Genomic DNA, 15,862 nt, shown 5'->3' on the forward strand with positions numbered 1-15,862 from the left:
ATAACTTGAGTATCTCAAAATCTCGTTACTCTGTCCTGCGAAATTATTGGAACAAATCAAGTTGAAAAACATAAATTTGGACTATCAGTTCCAGAGATTCGAATTCTACTTCAGTTCTGCAAAACGACTCGACTTCATCGACTCTAACATCAACTTTCCTAAAAAAAATGCTGGTAATTATCTAACTCTGACGCCAAGTTCTATACGTATACGAATAATCCGTATACGAATTTGATGACTCCGACTCCTGTTTAGAGTCCTCAAATAAACCCGATTTAACTAAACTCCACAGCTAAGAAAAAATCAACTTTATTGAGAAAACTAACTAGAAAACGGTGTTATTAATTAACGATTATTAAAACAAACCAAACGTCCTTATATCAATAACAAGAATCACTTTTAAAAAAGGCTGAAAATACCTTTTTTGAAAATTTTCCATGCTGATTTTAAAATTTATTTTGTATTTTTTTAATAAATTTTCATTTTTTAATTAAAAATCGGACCACTAGTTTACGAGATATTGGTTATCAAAAAACGAGGGCTAATTGGGTAGCACTTGTCAACTTTGTTGTTAAAAAAAAAAAAAAAAAAATTTGCGTCCAAATACGGTGTTCTTAACTAACAATTCGATGCCGATGTGCTCTTTTGTACTAAGCTTGCTGGGATTCCTATCTAGATAGAATAAAAGTGTACACGGGCATCGAATTATCAAACAAACCAAAAGTTCTCAATTGGACCTACAGTATGTAAAAAAAGTATTTACACCCCTTGGGCACTATGCACATTTTGTGATGAAACATGTAAAAAATTTAAAGTTTGACAGGAACCTAGGACTACGTTTTGTTCAGAAACTCATGCCAAATATTTTGCTTCAAAAAGCTCATGAAAAGATGATTTCTATAAAAAGTTATATAACAAATACTATTACGAAAATAAAAAAGGTGCAAAAAAAGTTTGTACACCTTTCGAAAAATTTACATAAATAATGTTATTTGTTGACAAATCACCATAAATCCAGTCTCCCAACTCCAAATAGGCATCCTTGACTGATTAAAAAAATAATTTGGATTGAATATAAAGTTTACTAACTACTTAGAATAAAAGTTTATATAACTCTGGAAATTCTATAGAAAACTTATCTTAACTTAATTTTGAAATCTTCTAATTCAACTAAATGTCAATATATTACCATAGAATTGCAAAATAAACATTTGGGAGTGGGTATAACACCGTTTTGGGGTCTTTGTATCGCTAGAATAGATTTTTCGTTGGAATTTCGTAACAACCCGGAATTACGTCGTCGGAAAATCCGCCAGCATCGAACCGGTCCACAATTCACAAGTCAACCTATGTGGAATCGGAAAGGGCATAAAATTTCCGATCTTTTGATACCCAAACATCTAGGTTTTCTTTAAAACCTACGTTTTTAAATACCTGGGCAAAAAGTAAGTTTGATCCACGAGAACAAAAATTACGAAATTCCATACATTTTGACAGGTTGCTCAAACGAAACCATAACAACGTTTTTGCTTAGGTATTTAAAAACGTGGGTTTTATAGAAAACCTGGATGTATGGGTATCAAAAGATCGGAAATTTTATGCCCTTTCTGATGCCACATAGGTTGACTTGTGTGTGGACCGGTTCGATGCCGGCGGATTTTCCGACGACGTAATTGGTACGAAATTCCAACGAAAATCTATTCTATCGATACAAATACCCCAAAACGGTGTTATACTCACTCCAAAATGTTTATTTAGCAATTCTATGGTAATATATTGACATTTAGTTGAATTAGAAGATTTCAAAATTAAGTTAAGATAAGTTTTATATAGAATTTCCAGAGTTATATAAACTTTTATACTAAGTAGTTAGTAAACTTTATATTCAATCCAAATTATTTTAATCAATCAGGATGCCTATTTGGAGTTGGGAGACTGGATTTATGGTCAACAAATAACATTATTTATGTAAATTTTTCGAAAGGTGTACAAACTGCACCTTTTTATTTTCGTAATAGTATTTGTTATATAACTTTTATAGAAATCATCTTTTCATGAGCTTTTTGTAGCAAAATGTCTGGCATGAGTTTCTGAACAAAACGTAGTACTAGGTTTCTGTCAACATTAAATTGTTTAGATGTTTCATCACAATATGTACATAGTGCCCAAGGGGTGTAAATACTTTTTTTACATACTGTAGTTCCTATATTGGACCCCAGTGACAGCATATTGTTTATTTCATCGCTTTCAGGATTACAGTCTAGACTCGATTATCCGAAGGCCTCGGAAAAATTTCACTTCGGATAATCGAAACTTTGGATAATCCAATCACGAAAAAAAAAGTTTTTCGCTGTCTAATTTTTGATTGTTGAGTATAGGTATAACCCCTAAACTACGCTCAAATTATTTAGAATTTTTAAATTTAAGATGGTGGCCAAAATGGCGGTGATGCAATGTTGAAAAAATGCATTTTATTTTTTAAAAGGCAATCAACAACTAAAATTTGACTAGAGTGGGGTCGTAGAACTTAAATTTGATGTTAAAAACAAGAAAATGAAAAAAAATCGATTTTTTTTTGTTCGTGATTCGATTATCTGAAGTCCCATACAAACCATCGGATAATCAAAACTTCGGATAATCGAAACTTCGGATTATCGAGGCTTCGGATAATCGAGTCTGGACTGTGTACCCTTTCTTCATAATCTAGAACAACTTTTTGAAAGGGCCTAAAGCACTTATTTCTGTCATTTTTAAAAATTTTGTTTGGTTTAAAAATTCCGAAATATTTTTTTATTGAAAAAAAAACACTTCTTATTTGTTCTGTTTTTTTATGTTTGCATACGAAAAAGAAAAATCTTTAGAATTTTTGCAGCTTTTCGATTAGTTTTAATCAAAAATGCGCAAACATGGGCACTCCTTTTCATTAATTTAAAAACTATTTAAAAAAGTTAAAGGCTGTACTATTAAAAAAAAAGAAAACTAAACCATGTTTTAAAACTGAAAAATATTGGAATCGGTGCCTTTTATCAAAAGTTTACTGAAGTACTTTTTGATTGCTAATTTGGCTTAATATCAAATTATAAAGTTGAAATTTGATTTTCAATCAAAAATTCAATTTTAAAATAAAATTAAATTAAAAATTAATATTTGAAAATTATTTATTTTGAAGAGGATTGCTCTAGATGCATTTTTTTTACGTTTAAATTTACTTTAACTAAATTTCTGATTGTATAAGGCATATTTTTAAATAGCTTTGTGTTGCCTTTGGGTTATGTCTTTCATATGTTTTTTTAACTTTTTATGTTTTTGCTGGTTTTCACCTATTATCCTACAAAATTATATCATCAGCATTGTATTGAAAAAATACAAAAAAATAAATCATAGGCAAAACTTCAAACAACATTTAAATGTAGTCTCGGTTAAATTTGATTCTAGAAAGTTTCTTTTCTGTAAACATTGCCAAATTCACATAAATTACGTCAAAGGTCATAGAAATTTCCAATGCTTTTTTAAGATAAAAAAAAAAATCGCAATCATCTTTTTTGTACATCTTACTTTGGCCCATCTTGAGGTGAAATTGGGTTGTAGATGGTTAGCATTTTGGGCAGATATTACTTAGTAACTGTACTGATCAGGGATAGAATAATCGCAAAAAAAAACATTTTCGCTTGCGAACTTTTTTCACCCGCGAAAGAGAGAGGAGGCAAATCACGCAAAAGAAAATCGCTCCCGAACTTCTCCAAAAAATCAATCTGTGGATGATTTTTATTTTGTGATTTTCCTTGTTAGCATCACTTAAAATTATTTATTCCGCTTTGTTTACACTCATTGCCCAACTACAAAAAGTGACAGTTCATTTTTCGACCTGTGACGTTACACATGCAAGTGTAGTAGTGAAAAAGATGTTCCGCCGAATAATAACGATCTTTCGTGCGCGAGAGAGGAGAGCCATGCTCCTTTTGGATTTTTTCTTTTGATGAACGTCCAAAGCTTTCTTTTGATGATGATTATTCCATCGCTTGTACTGATGAATACAAAGTCTTTTAGAAATCATTGTTAACGTGAAGACTTCCATCATTGTCATGATTTTTCATTCAAAGATATAATTTTTGCGTCGCTTTCAATATTTTGACAAAATTCCTTCAACAAATTGTTTAGAATAGTGCCCTACACATGCTGATTCCTTTTGGTAACGATTATCCCATTCCTTATATAGTTCTGGAAATCGTCATTAATCAATGATTACCAACTAGGACGTCAATGACTGTGCCACAAAGTTATATAAATTTTGAAGCACATTTGATTTAGATCAAAAATTCTTTCAGTGGCTTCAAGAAGGCAACAACCAGCACATGCTGATTCCTTTTGGTGCTGAAATTCGTTAAATTGAACTAAATACAGAATATTTTATAGTGATGATTATTTTTCTTCGAAAATGATCAACGGCTTCACCTTAACAGGTTTATTTTGCCCAAAATTTTCAAAATGTTGATTGTTTCAAACAAATACTTAAATTGAACAAAAAAAAATAACACAACGGAGTAAAGCATTTTGAAAATCTTAAGAAATATTCATGTTTGTTAATTTCCATACTGCCTTTTTATACTTAGAACCAATGTAGGTTATTTTTACATTTCACAGTCCAGACTGCATTTTGTAATTTTATAGGTAGTCAACTATTCAAATTTGACTAAAAAGAGAGAGGTCGCAGAAATTAAATTAAAACGGATCATCTAGGCTCCGGATAATCGAGTCTGGACTGTACATGAAAGTACAACAAAAAAGGATATAAAATAGATTTTTTTTTTATTTTAGGCTGTTGCAAATATTTTTCAAAGTTTATTCATGCAATCCAAGAATGTTAGTCAAATTTGAGTTGTTGATTGCCTTTTGGCATACCAAATAGGGTTTTTCAGTATTTCAACCATCTTGGATTAAAAAAAAATCTAATTCCCTTTACAGCATGTTTGGGGTCATAGCTTAACAATAACAACCAAGACAACGAAGAATTTATTTTTTTCGTGATTCCATTATCTGAAGGGAAATTTTTCCGAGCCCTTCGGATAACCGAGTCTGGACTGTGAAAAAATGCAATTATTTCCGAAAAAATAAGCAAAGATTGTATACTCAAATAAAAAACGAACTCCCAAAGCTAAGAGGCATCCGTTGGCCAAACGGTGTACAGTCATCCCACATATTCGGAACACCCACAAATTCGGAACACTTTCGAGATAATTTGTCAATAGCATGCCAAATGCAGCTTTTCCGTCAACCCTACTATTTTTAAGACCTTTATTTGGACATTCTCTTGCTATTTCATTAGTAAAAGTAGTACTTTTTAGACAAAAACTTCATTTCAAGACAATTTTATCCAGAGCAGCAAAACACTGCCTCCAAATTGCCTGTTTCATAATTGTGGTATGTTATTGTGCCTCCCACAATTGTGGAACACCTGAAATTAACTGATATTTCCACAAAAAAGTCATCAGACCATGTTTAAAACATCACTAAGCATGAGTTTCATTGATTTCAGTGTGTGAAGTCATTATTTTGTTAAAAAATCTGTATTCCTGGAGAGAACCAAGGTTTGTTTACATCCGTAAGAAAAAAGTGTTCCGAATTTGTGATTTTCATGGGTCAATGTATTTCTTTAAAAAGTGATATAAAACGTAAAAAAAACTACAGCCGGTCTATACATCAATTATTGAAAGATCTCATGAAAAGCTTCCACTTGAAGGAAAATGCAAAACATTATGTTCGACTATCGATTTTCTATGATTTTTCAACCATATGTAAACCGTTCCGAATATGTGGGATGACTGTACGCTACCGAGCTTTGGCGAGACGAAAGTGAATCTACACGACCAACAACAACAACATAACCAGGCTTCAATGCCGTGTAGCTCATGACTGTGTTGGTTTGCTCTCCGTTGGTATGAATTTCTGTAGGTACTGGCGGAATGCAAAAAGCCACACCACCAAAGCCTGGTCCAGCAGATTATCCATTGGTTGTCGGTTCGGGGAAAGAGTTTCACTAAATAATTGCAGTTTGATACTTGCCTAACACCATTAACAGCGACACCCTTCGATGAGAGGAGGATGACTGGGGTATTTGCGAGGAAGATCGACCAAAAGGACACTTTTTATACTGATACTGGTTTAATGAAAAGAAGTTGCTTACAACAAAAACAACCCATAAAACAGTGCCGAATTCCCATGCGTCTCCATCCTAATTGCAACCTTCGATGGAAACGCTTGGTAGTTACTTATGCGCAATCAAAATATAGATATTACAATTATGAAATTTAGAAAGAGCAAGATCCAACTTTTTCAAGCAAACTAAAATAAATTCAATTGAAACACACACTAAAATAAATAAAAAATCTTTTTCGAGACGCTGCAAACGATCAAAAAATCTGCCGCAGTCGGTAGGATTCGAACCTACGCTCCCAGAGGGAATCTGATTTCTAGTCAGACGCCTTAACCGCTCGGCCACGACTGCTTAGATGAGTTTGTTCGGGTAAACGTGCATCCGCTGCTTTGGGGTTCTCCCGACCGGTATTTTCTCCAGGTTATTCTTGCTAGTTCTCTCTCACTTGTTCGCCTCAACTCGGAGAGAGAGCGCGAGCACAAAGAGATTTGCTTGTGCCTTTATCGCTCTACCCCCTGGTAAGCACAAGCGTGATGAACAGTGGCTAAATAGGTAGACACAGAGATACAAGCGATACTGAGGCGAGGGGTGGCGGCAGCATATCTCATTTCTCAAACCGAGTTATGCTTCTTCCGTTTGTCGTGCGATTGTGTCTCGTACCGAGATATGATGATTAGAGTATGTGTGTGCGAAGTCATTTTTGTCGCCGACACTTGTTTGCCACAAATTTATGACTAATTGCTGAGCGATAATGAGTTTGGAGTAAGCGTTGTTATCTCACTCTCTCTCTCTGCTTGAAATCGGTGAACTTTTCACGACAACTGATTCAAGCATATTCTCGTTTAATCACGTTGAAAATCGGTGTTGCCACTGAAAATCTACCCGAAAAAATGCGGAACAAAAGCCCATAAAAACTCACGTATATCTTTGGTAGTTTCCTAAGCCTTGCTGGTAGTGGTTACTGGCGAGGCAGCAAATAAAACATACAGAATTATGGAAGTCAAGCGATGCGAAGTTATAGTTTCGTTACGTCGTCGTGTTGCTGTTTGCAGTTAGAGCGTCCAAAGCCTGTTTGAAGTTTATGACCTGACTAAGTACGTGGCGAAGATGACGGCTGGGGGGTTTTTGCAAAATTTTATGCTTTCCGTATGGCCGGTGGAAAACGCACCGCGCTAAACTGCAAGATTTTGCGACGTGTGACATTTAAAAGTTGTGAAACGGCATAAATTATTGTATTTCTACCCTTCTTGAAAAAACAGTTTGCTATAGCAAAATAAAAAAATGAAAAATTCTGCATCATTTAAAGTGAGAAAACAACCAGCATGAGCAGTCCAAACTCGGTAATCTGAAGTCTAAATTATGGTTATTTGCCTCTTTCCTTACTAAATAAACATTCTAAATTGTCAATTTCCGCCATATTGGCCGCCATCTTGGATAACATTTTCAACAATCACTTTTGGCATCATTTCAATACAGTTCAGACTCAGTTATCCCATATCTCGATTGTATGAAGTTTCAATTATCCGAAGGTTTGTTTGAGACTTCAAATAATCAAATCATGAACAATTTTTTTCGTATTGTTTTATTTTCTTACTTCTAACATCAAATCTGAGTTCTGCGACCCAATTTTATTCAAATTTTAATGGTTGATTGCCCTCAAAATCACAAAACGCTCGGCAATAAAAAATAAGACGTTTTGCCTTTCTTACTAAAGAAAGGTATAGGTTTTACTTTAAGCCAGGACGTCATTTCCATCTTCGTGAATATGTCGATTCAGCATGAATTTTAATCGGAAAAAACGCCAAAAAATCACACTGCATCGATTTTTGACGCTCTATCGATTCACCTTGACAGAACTCGTCTATTTCACACCCTCGAATTTTGAGAAAATAAATTTCGTGGAGGTCGAGTGATGTTCGTATGTGGTAAAATTTTGCAAAATTTTGTGTCGCGCCGTTCTCAGCTCCCATAAATCCGATTTCGATTCTTCTAAATGCAGATGAAAGCTAGTGTGCTGAACCTGGGCGAGTTGCCGCGCAAATTTCGAAATATCCATCTGTTTTCGGATGTGGCCAGACTTTTCCAGAAAATACACAGTTTTCAAATGAAAATATGGTCAAAATTTGTCATTTTCATTTCTTTTATTTATCTCAAAAAATGCATTTTTCGAGCTCTACAACCTCCCAAATTTTCATCCCGATTCATAATTTGGTTCTCGAGTTAGAGCCGTTTGATTAACCTACCATAAACAAAAAATCCCTTTAAAAGGTAAAAGCCCACCTGGTGACCTTTGCCAACATTTTTCGTTTCTAATTTTATTCGAAATTTCTTTCTACATTCATAGTACAGACCATGAGTGAGCATCTGAAACAAATTTGACATCTATCGGCAATCCGGATCAATTTTTAGAACGATATACTTTTGCCTTTCTTACTAAAGAAAGGTATAGGTTTTACTTTAAGCCAGGACGTCATTTCCATCTTCGTAAATATGTCGATTCAGCATGAATTTTAATCGGAAAAATCGCCAAAAATCACACTGCATCGATTTTTGACGCTTCGTCGCCAAGTCGACAAGTTGTCAAGTTGAGCTTCGAATACTGGCGCGAGAATGCTGGCGCATATATGTTTTGCTCGACTTATACTCGTTTGTAGTAGCTTGTCTACCGATGTTTCGTTCAACATGACATAGGATATTCATCCTGCTACAATCAATTTGTTTCCCGTTTGCTCCTAAAATCGCTTAAAAGTAGATTCCATTTTTTCGTGATTTCATAAGTTGATTGAACAGGGTGCAATTTGGCGCCCTCAGCAGGGCCCAAGAGAAACATTGCATTGCTCTATAACTTGTTCCGTTTTGATGATTCTTTCCTCTTTCTAGATGTTGCTACGTTTCTGGGTCGCTGTTCGTTTTATGCATCGCTAGCATACAATGACCGGTGTAATGGTATATCAGGGTCCGGTCTGAGTTAGAAGTAAATATTTTTTGATCGCTGCGATAATTAAATTTATTGTGGCTGGAGTGGCTATTTATTGCCAAATCATCAAAAATAAACCTGCAGTAGGGGTGAAATTAGGTCAAAATTGATTTTTATGGACTTTGCAATTTCTCAGTCTTTTCAATGAAACTTGATCCTGTTTGAAGGGTTTTGTAGGAGACAACTCAAATAACGTTTTCTGAAAATGTCACATTCTTTATATGTACGGTTAAACATATTCTTTTGGTGAAAATTGCGTTTTTTATTTCTTTTGGAAAACATATCATTTATAATACTTTGCTTTCGTCATATTCTTTTGTGCTGACGTTATAAATAAACAAAGTCGATGTTATGAATTGAAAGAAGTTCTATCATTGTTATATTCTTTAGTAAGAAAGGCTCTATCTCACCCCAGGTGGGATTAAATCGGGTTTTTTTTTTCTATTATCCAAAGTGAAATTATGCCAAAGCCTTTAGATAATCGAGTCTGAACTATATTACGTAACGAATTAAGGATCAATCCTACATTTTTGGTTAAGTAATATTTGAAAGAACCTTTAGAATATTTTTTTGAATCATTTTTGAGCTTAACGGCCCAAAGTAGGACAACAATATTTTTTATCTGATTCGATTTTCTGTCTGTGTGGATCAATCGGACCGCGCACTGGACTCACAATCCAGAGGTCGCCGGTTCGAATCCCGAGGCGGACGCAAAAATGCTAATTGTAAATATAGGTATTCGGTGCCCTCTCCCCGTGCCCATACCTTCACACTTAGCAGACCCGGGAGGCGGAGTCTTGTCGCGAAAAGAACGATACACGCCTGTGGATCCGTTGACGAAACCGCAAGGTTTAAGAGGGCCACATTATAAGGTGTTACGTCGATTCCGATTTTCTTTTTTTATCTAACTAAGATGATTTCTGATAATCGAGTTCAGACTTATAGAGTAAAACGTCAAAATGAGTGCATATAGGTCCAAATTTAACCTGACAATGGTGCGTGCTACTAATAAAAAAAAAGATTTTGGGAGGGTTATCAATAAGGTCCAAAGCCCCATGTTTTTTTTTTTTTTTTTCATTTAACGATGAAAGGCTTTCCAGAAAACTATTTCCAAGCTCTTTTTCCTATTTTCATACAAAATATTGAAAAAAATAATCAAATTTGGTTCAATGGAATGAAGATTCAAAAATAATGTTTGTTTGTCAGGAACGGCCACAAACATGATTCATTAGCTTGTAATTTGTGAAATAGCTATGGAAAAAAGCTCGAACGTTGTCTGCAATCTGAACTTTATTTTAGTCACAATTTCAAAACTTATCAAGCTTTGTTAAATCCAACGAAATAAAAGATAATTGTATCTCAAGGAGATTTTTTTTAGTTTCATCATGGACTGTTTAATAAATTTTTAGAATGTTTTCAATTTGATTTTTTTCCCTATAAAACTGTTGTGCTGCAAATTTGGAGTTTAATCAAATTTTGTAAATCCTATTTTTTTTTTTTAATTTTGAAAAATATGAAGGAAGCGAATTCAATCAAGTCCTAAAGCCCAGGTTTTCTCATTTGAACCTAATTTATCAAACTTAATTTGAAATTCTAGAAAAGCAAAGTATTCGCTCTACAACCTACAGGTCTTAGTGGTCTCTATTGCAAGATTTCTACTCGAACCTAGGCGTCCGATAGCTTGGATGGAGAGGGCACCCTTATCTATTTTTAACATCTAGTTCCCTTCCACTCCGGGATTTGAACTGGCGGATTGCAATTTAATAATTTACTTGACACATTATCACAACAGTTATTAGCATCAAATTTATTAATTATTTAGGCCGATGCAATAATTTTTCGAAGCAAAAAAATATGAAATAACAAGCCACAGTCTCAAAATTTGAATGACAAAAGTGTTTCAAAATGCGTTTACATTAGTTCAGTTGTTTTGCAACCATTAATTTTCAAAAAAATAATGGTGGTGGGGCGGGTGACAAAAACTTTGAAAAAATATTTGTACCAGCCTAAATAAATAAATAAAATTTTGAAGGCATTTGGTTGTATCATTGCCGAAATTTCGCTATTTCAATCGTCTGTTACTCACTTTACACATGAAAGATCTTCATGCTTTTCTTTCCTCGGTACGCTCTTTAGCGCGAAGATTCTCTTGCTCGATTGTCCTTTGGATTGTTTTTTTTTTTTCAAAAATGCTTTCTATTTATTATCTTTTTTTTCTCATGGCTTAAGCCTCTTCAATTCCATCGTGGCAAGCATAAAAATGAATGAAGTTTTAATCAAGCTGTAGCACAAATTTCAATTACGAATGTTATATGATTTCGTTCTAAAAAACCAATCGTCTCCTTGGAATCATTCTATGAAAAATAGCTTTTATGGAGGCGCTTGGTTTCTTAGAATGATCCCATATAATTTGTACCGGAAATTGGAGCGTTTATTGTTAGGCAGAAAATGAACACAAAATTAATTCCATCGATGACCGAATGGCTACAGATGCCATAGTTGAAACAGACCAGGATGAAAAATTTAATGATTTTCAAAATGTTCAGCTGTGTGAGATTTTTAAAGTTTTGGTTACAATTTATTCATTTGCTCCCTGTATTTTTAGGAGACAAACATTTAAAGAAAAACTACCTGAGCAATTCTCTGAGATCTCGGTCTTTCGATTTTTTTGTATTTTTTAATCTGGCTGAAATATTTTTGGTGCCTTTGGTATGCCCAAAGAAGCCATTTTGCATGATCAGTATGTCCATATAATTTTCCATACAAATTTGGCAGCTGCCCATACAAAAATTATATATGGATATTCAAAAATGTTTGTATCTTTTGAAGAGATTTTTTGATCGATTTGGTGTCATCGGCAGAGTTGTTGGTATAAATAAGGACTACACTGAAAAAAATGATACTCGGTAAAAAAATTTGGTGATTTTTAATTTGACATTTTGACACTTAAACTTAATTTGCAAATAAATACTAACATATTTTTTTTATTTTCTGATATGTTTTAGGGGACATCAATTGCCAACTTTCCAGGAATTTTCAGAATGTGCAAAAAATCATTGACGGAGTAATACATTTTTGAATCAATACTGATTTTTTCAAAAAAAAAAAAAAATGAAATATTGGTAAACAAAATTTAAAAATCAGTTTTCGATGTAAAATCGAATTTGCAATCAAAAAGTATTCTGGTGAAATTTTGATAAAGTGCATAATTTTCAAGTTATAGCCACTTTTAGGTATCTTTTTTGAAAATAGAGGCAGTCATTCATTTTTTTAATTAGTGCACATGTTTGACTACTTTTGAAAAGCTGACAAAATTCTTTATATTTTGCTGTATTGAACCTTTCGTTGCTGATGTATTGAAATTTTTCCGATCTTTTCGAACACAATATTTTGAATTTATTTCAATCAAGACTGACAAGGGCGAAATATTGAATGTTTGGCCCCTTTGTAATGTCAGTGTTGATTTAAAAAATAAATAAAAATATTGTTTTCGGAAAGATCGGAAAATTTCACGAATGTTTTATATGAGCAATTGTCTCAAATTTCCGTCATTCGATTTTTCAATCAGGCTGCAATTTTTTTGGTGCCTTCTGTATGCCCAAAGCAGCCATTTTACATAATTAGATTGTCCATATAATTTTCCATTCTAATTTGGCAGCCGTCCATACAAAAATGATGTATGTAAATTAAAAAATCTGTATCTTTTGAAAGATTTTTTTGATCGATTTGGTGTCTTGGGCAAAGTTGTCTGTATGGATAAGGACTACACTGAAAAAAATTGTACACGATAAAAAAATCGTGATTTTTAACTTTTTGTTACTAGAACTTGATTTGCGAAAAAACACTATTTTCATTTTCTCATATGTTTTAGATGACATCAAATGCCAACTTTTCAGAAATTTCCAGATTGTGCAAAAAATCTCATAACGAGTTATGAATTTTTGAATCGATACAGATTTAAAAAAAATCGAAATATTGTTCGCAAAAATTTTTCAACTTCATTTTTCGATGTAAAATCAAATTTGCAATCAAAAAGTACTTTAGTGAAAATTTGATAAAGTGCACCGTTTTCTAGTTAAAGCCATATTTAGGTAACTTTTTTGAAAATAGTCGCAGTTTTTCATTTTTTTTAAATTAGTGCACATGTTTGCCCACTTTTGGAAAAAATAAATTTGAAAAGCTGAGAAAATTCCCTGTTTTTCTTTTTTGAACTTTTTTGATACGACCTTAAGTTGCTGAGATATTGCTATGCAAAGGTTTAAAAACAGGAAAAATTGAAGTGACGCAGTGACAAACATAATTTGAAGGCTAGTTTAATGGGGGTATTCAAACGGACCCAAACAACTCACCATTTTCTAACGTCGATATCTCAGCAACTAATGGTCCGATTTTCAATGTTAAAATATGAAACATTCGTGAAGTTTTCCGAAAACAATGTTTAAAAATAAATAAATCAAGGCTATCGTTTCAAAAGGACGTAATATTGAATATTTGACCTATACCAAATAACACTGAAACCCCGATGGTTTGACATCAATTGTCAAACGAACGGGGTCAATTTTTAGTTTGAGTAAAGAGCTTACACCTACTACCAAACGTTTGTTCCCGTGTAAAAGGTGACATTTCGTCACTTTTTAGTTTGACTTTGACCAACCACCGGGGGTTGAGTGTACTGTAAAATTTAGAAACACTGTTTAAGTTCCTAAATCTACGCTTTTTTTAACATTGATGTTAATCCATCCAGCGGCTGCATAATGGACACTGAGTTAGATGAAGTCGCTTGGTGTTTAAAATATCTTCTTAAAGAGACAAGCAGGACATGCAAAAAGTAAATTTTCGGGCTCAACCGGGATTTGAACCCGGGACCTCTCGCACCCAAAGCGAGAATCATACCCCTAGACCATTGAGCCGCTTGGTTTGTGTCCAGGCTAGGCGCCATGAGACTTTTGTGCGTGTGTTTTTCTATTGTTTCTACTAAATTAATGTCAATGATGATCCAATTTTAGGAGTACACACATACACGTGGACTAAATTATTTTGGAATATGGATAGCGAGTAGAGCTAACGCAATTCCAACTCAATTTCAGTCGCTAATTAAAACCCAATGGAGTGACGCATATCAATGGCGCTTGTCGACTCTGACGAACACACACTCGGTCTTGTTTATCGTCACATGGTCGACTCGGTGACGCGACCAGAAATAGTTTCCAAGAGAAAGAAGGCGAGTTGGAAAGTGGGAGCGATGTGCGAAATGGAAAATGAAGAGACTGCGAGAGACAATCTGCGGGTGACGTTGATTTTTATTTTTGCCCCCACTATTATCAAGGCGGAATACACTTGCCGCGGACGGTGTGCCAAGGCGCCTTTAATACGACGCGGGTATTCCCGTGGAGACTGGGCTCACCCGCAGTGACAAGCATAATTTGAAGGCTAGTTTAATGGGGGTATTCAAACGGAAAAGAGACGTGTCACAATTGTTCAAGGATAGAGGAAAAAAAAAATCGGACATTGACCGGGGTTGTCCTTCACCTCATTCGATTGAAGCTCTTTTTTGTATTTTCTTAGTAATTTTTCATTTCTACAAACTCTTCCATACAAGTTAAATTTTATTGCCTCCAGAATAACCACGACCATTCAAACTGTTGACAACGCTAGTGCTGGAGAGTGCAAACACCATGGTGTAATAACCGTCACAAAAAGGGCAACACAGCTAGCAACTACAAGCTGGCGTTGATAGTGATGATGAGCAGCAAACACATGTTTCCACTTGTGTAATTGTGCGTTCAGTTGTGAGAAGGTTGACGTTCTGAGTACAGCACAACGGGGTATTCCCGCGATTTCGTCAGCACTCTGAAATATCTTCGGAAATAATGTTGAAGAAGCTTGGAAAAACACGATGACACTTCATAGTTTTACTTGCAGACTCAATATATTTAAAGCAAACAGTGAGAATAATGTTTAAAAAAATTCACCCGCTTGAGGTCTCAATCAGGTAGAAAACCACTTAAATAATGTTATCACCGTTAAATAAACTAACAATTTAATTTAATTTCCCGCCAACAGGATATACATTAAATTTGAAAATTAAAAATGACAGCACCACCTCTGTGACAAGTATCACTGCATGTTTGTGAGCTCTTGTTGAACCAGTCATTGGCAATTTTGGATTGCCTTCCGGCATACTCATTATAAATTCAGCATTTTTTAAAGTCATAATTAATTATACTGAGCAAGTAATGTTCGATGCCACTATCAGTAAAGGATTATTAATTTTTATTATTGTTAATACATTACATTGTTTCACTCAAAAGCATTACAGGAAAAGACACAAAAAAAAACTTGAAAATGTGTTCAAAAATAACAAGCAGTCGTGGCCGAGCGGTTAAGGCGTCTGACTAGAAATCAGATTCCCTCTGGGAGCGTAGGTTCGAATCCTACCGACTGCGAGCCTACCCAATTATTTTGGGAAATTTATGGGGGCGATTGTTCAGATATAGTCAGTTATCGTTTTCAAATGTTTAAACAGTGAACTTAAAAATAGCAAACAAAAACAAAATGGTCTGTTTAGAAAGAATAAAGTATACAGAGCACCAACAAGGTTTTTTCTCAAAAAAAAATTTTTTTTCGGGATATTTGAAAAATAGAAATATTTTGTTTTTAGCTAAGACTCTCATTCTAAATTTTAAATGATAGTAGTTTATTAAGAATACATATTTATAAACAAATCAATCGAA

General features: G+C 34.2%; 3 non-coding genes across 3 annotated transcripts; 1 reads left to right on the plus strand and 2 right to left on the minus strand.

Moving 5' to 3' along the window:
- Window positions 1-6,420: 6,420 nt before the first annotated feature.
- Trnas-aga lies at window positions 6,421-6,502 on the minus strand. Its single transcript has one exon. It is a non-coding gene; the product is annotated as a tRNA-Ser (tRNA).
- Window positions 6,503-13,966: 7,464 nt separating this feature from the next.
- On the minus strand, window positions 13,967-14,038 carry Trnap-ugg. The gene has a single exon. It is a non-coding gene; the product is annotated as a tRNA-Pro (tRNA).
- A 1,454-nt stretch (window positions 14,039-15,492) lies between these two features.
- On the plus strand, window positions 15,493-15,574 carry Trnas-aga. Its single transcript has one exon. It is a non-coding gene; the product is annotated as a tRNA-Ser (tRNA).
- Window positions 15,575-15,862: the final 288 nt, after the last annotated feature.

This window comes from Culex quinquefasciatus, chromosome 3 (assembly GCF_015732765.1).
Source record: "Culex quinquefasciatus strain JHB chromosome 3, VPISU_Cqui_1.0_pri_paternal, whole genome shotgun sequence".
Lineage (NCBI taxonomy): Eukaryota > Metazoa > Arthropoda > Insecta > Diptera > Culicidae > Culex > Culex quinquefasciatus.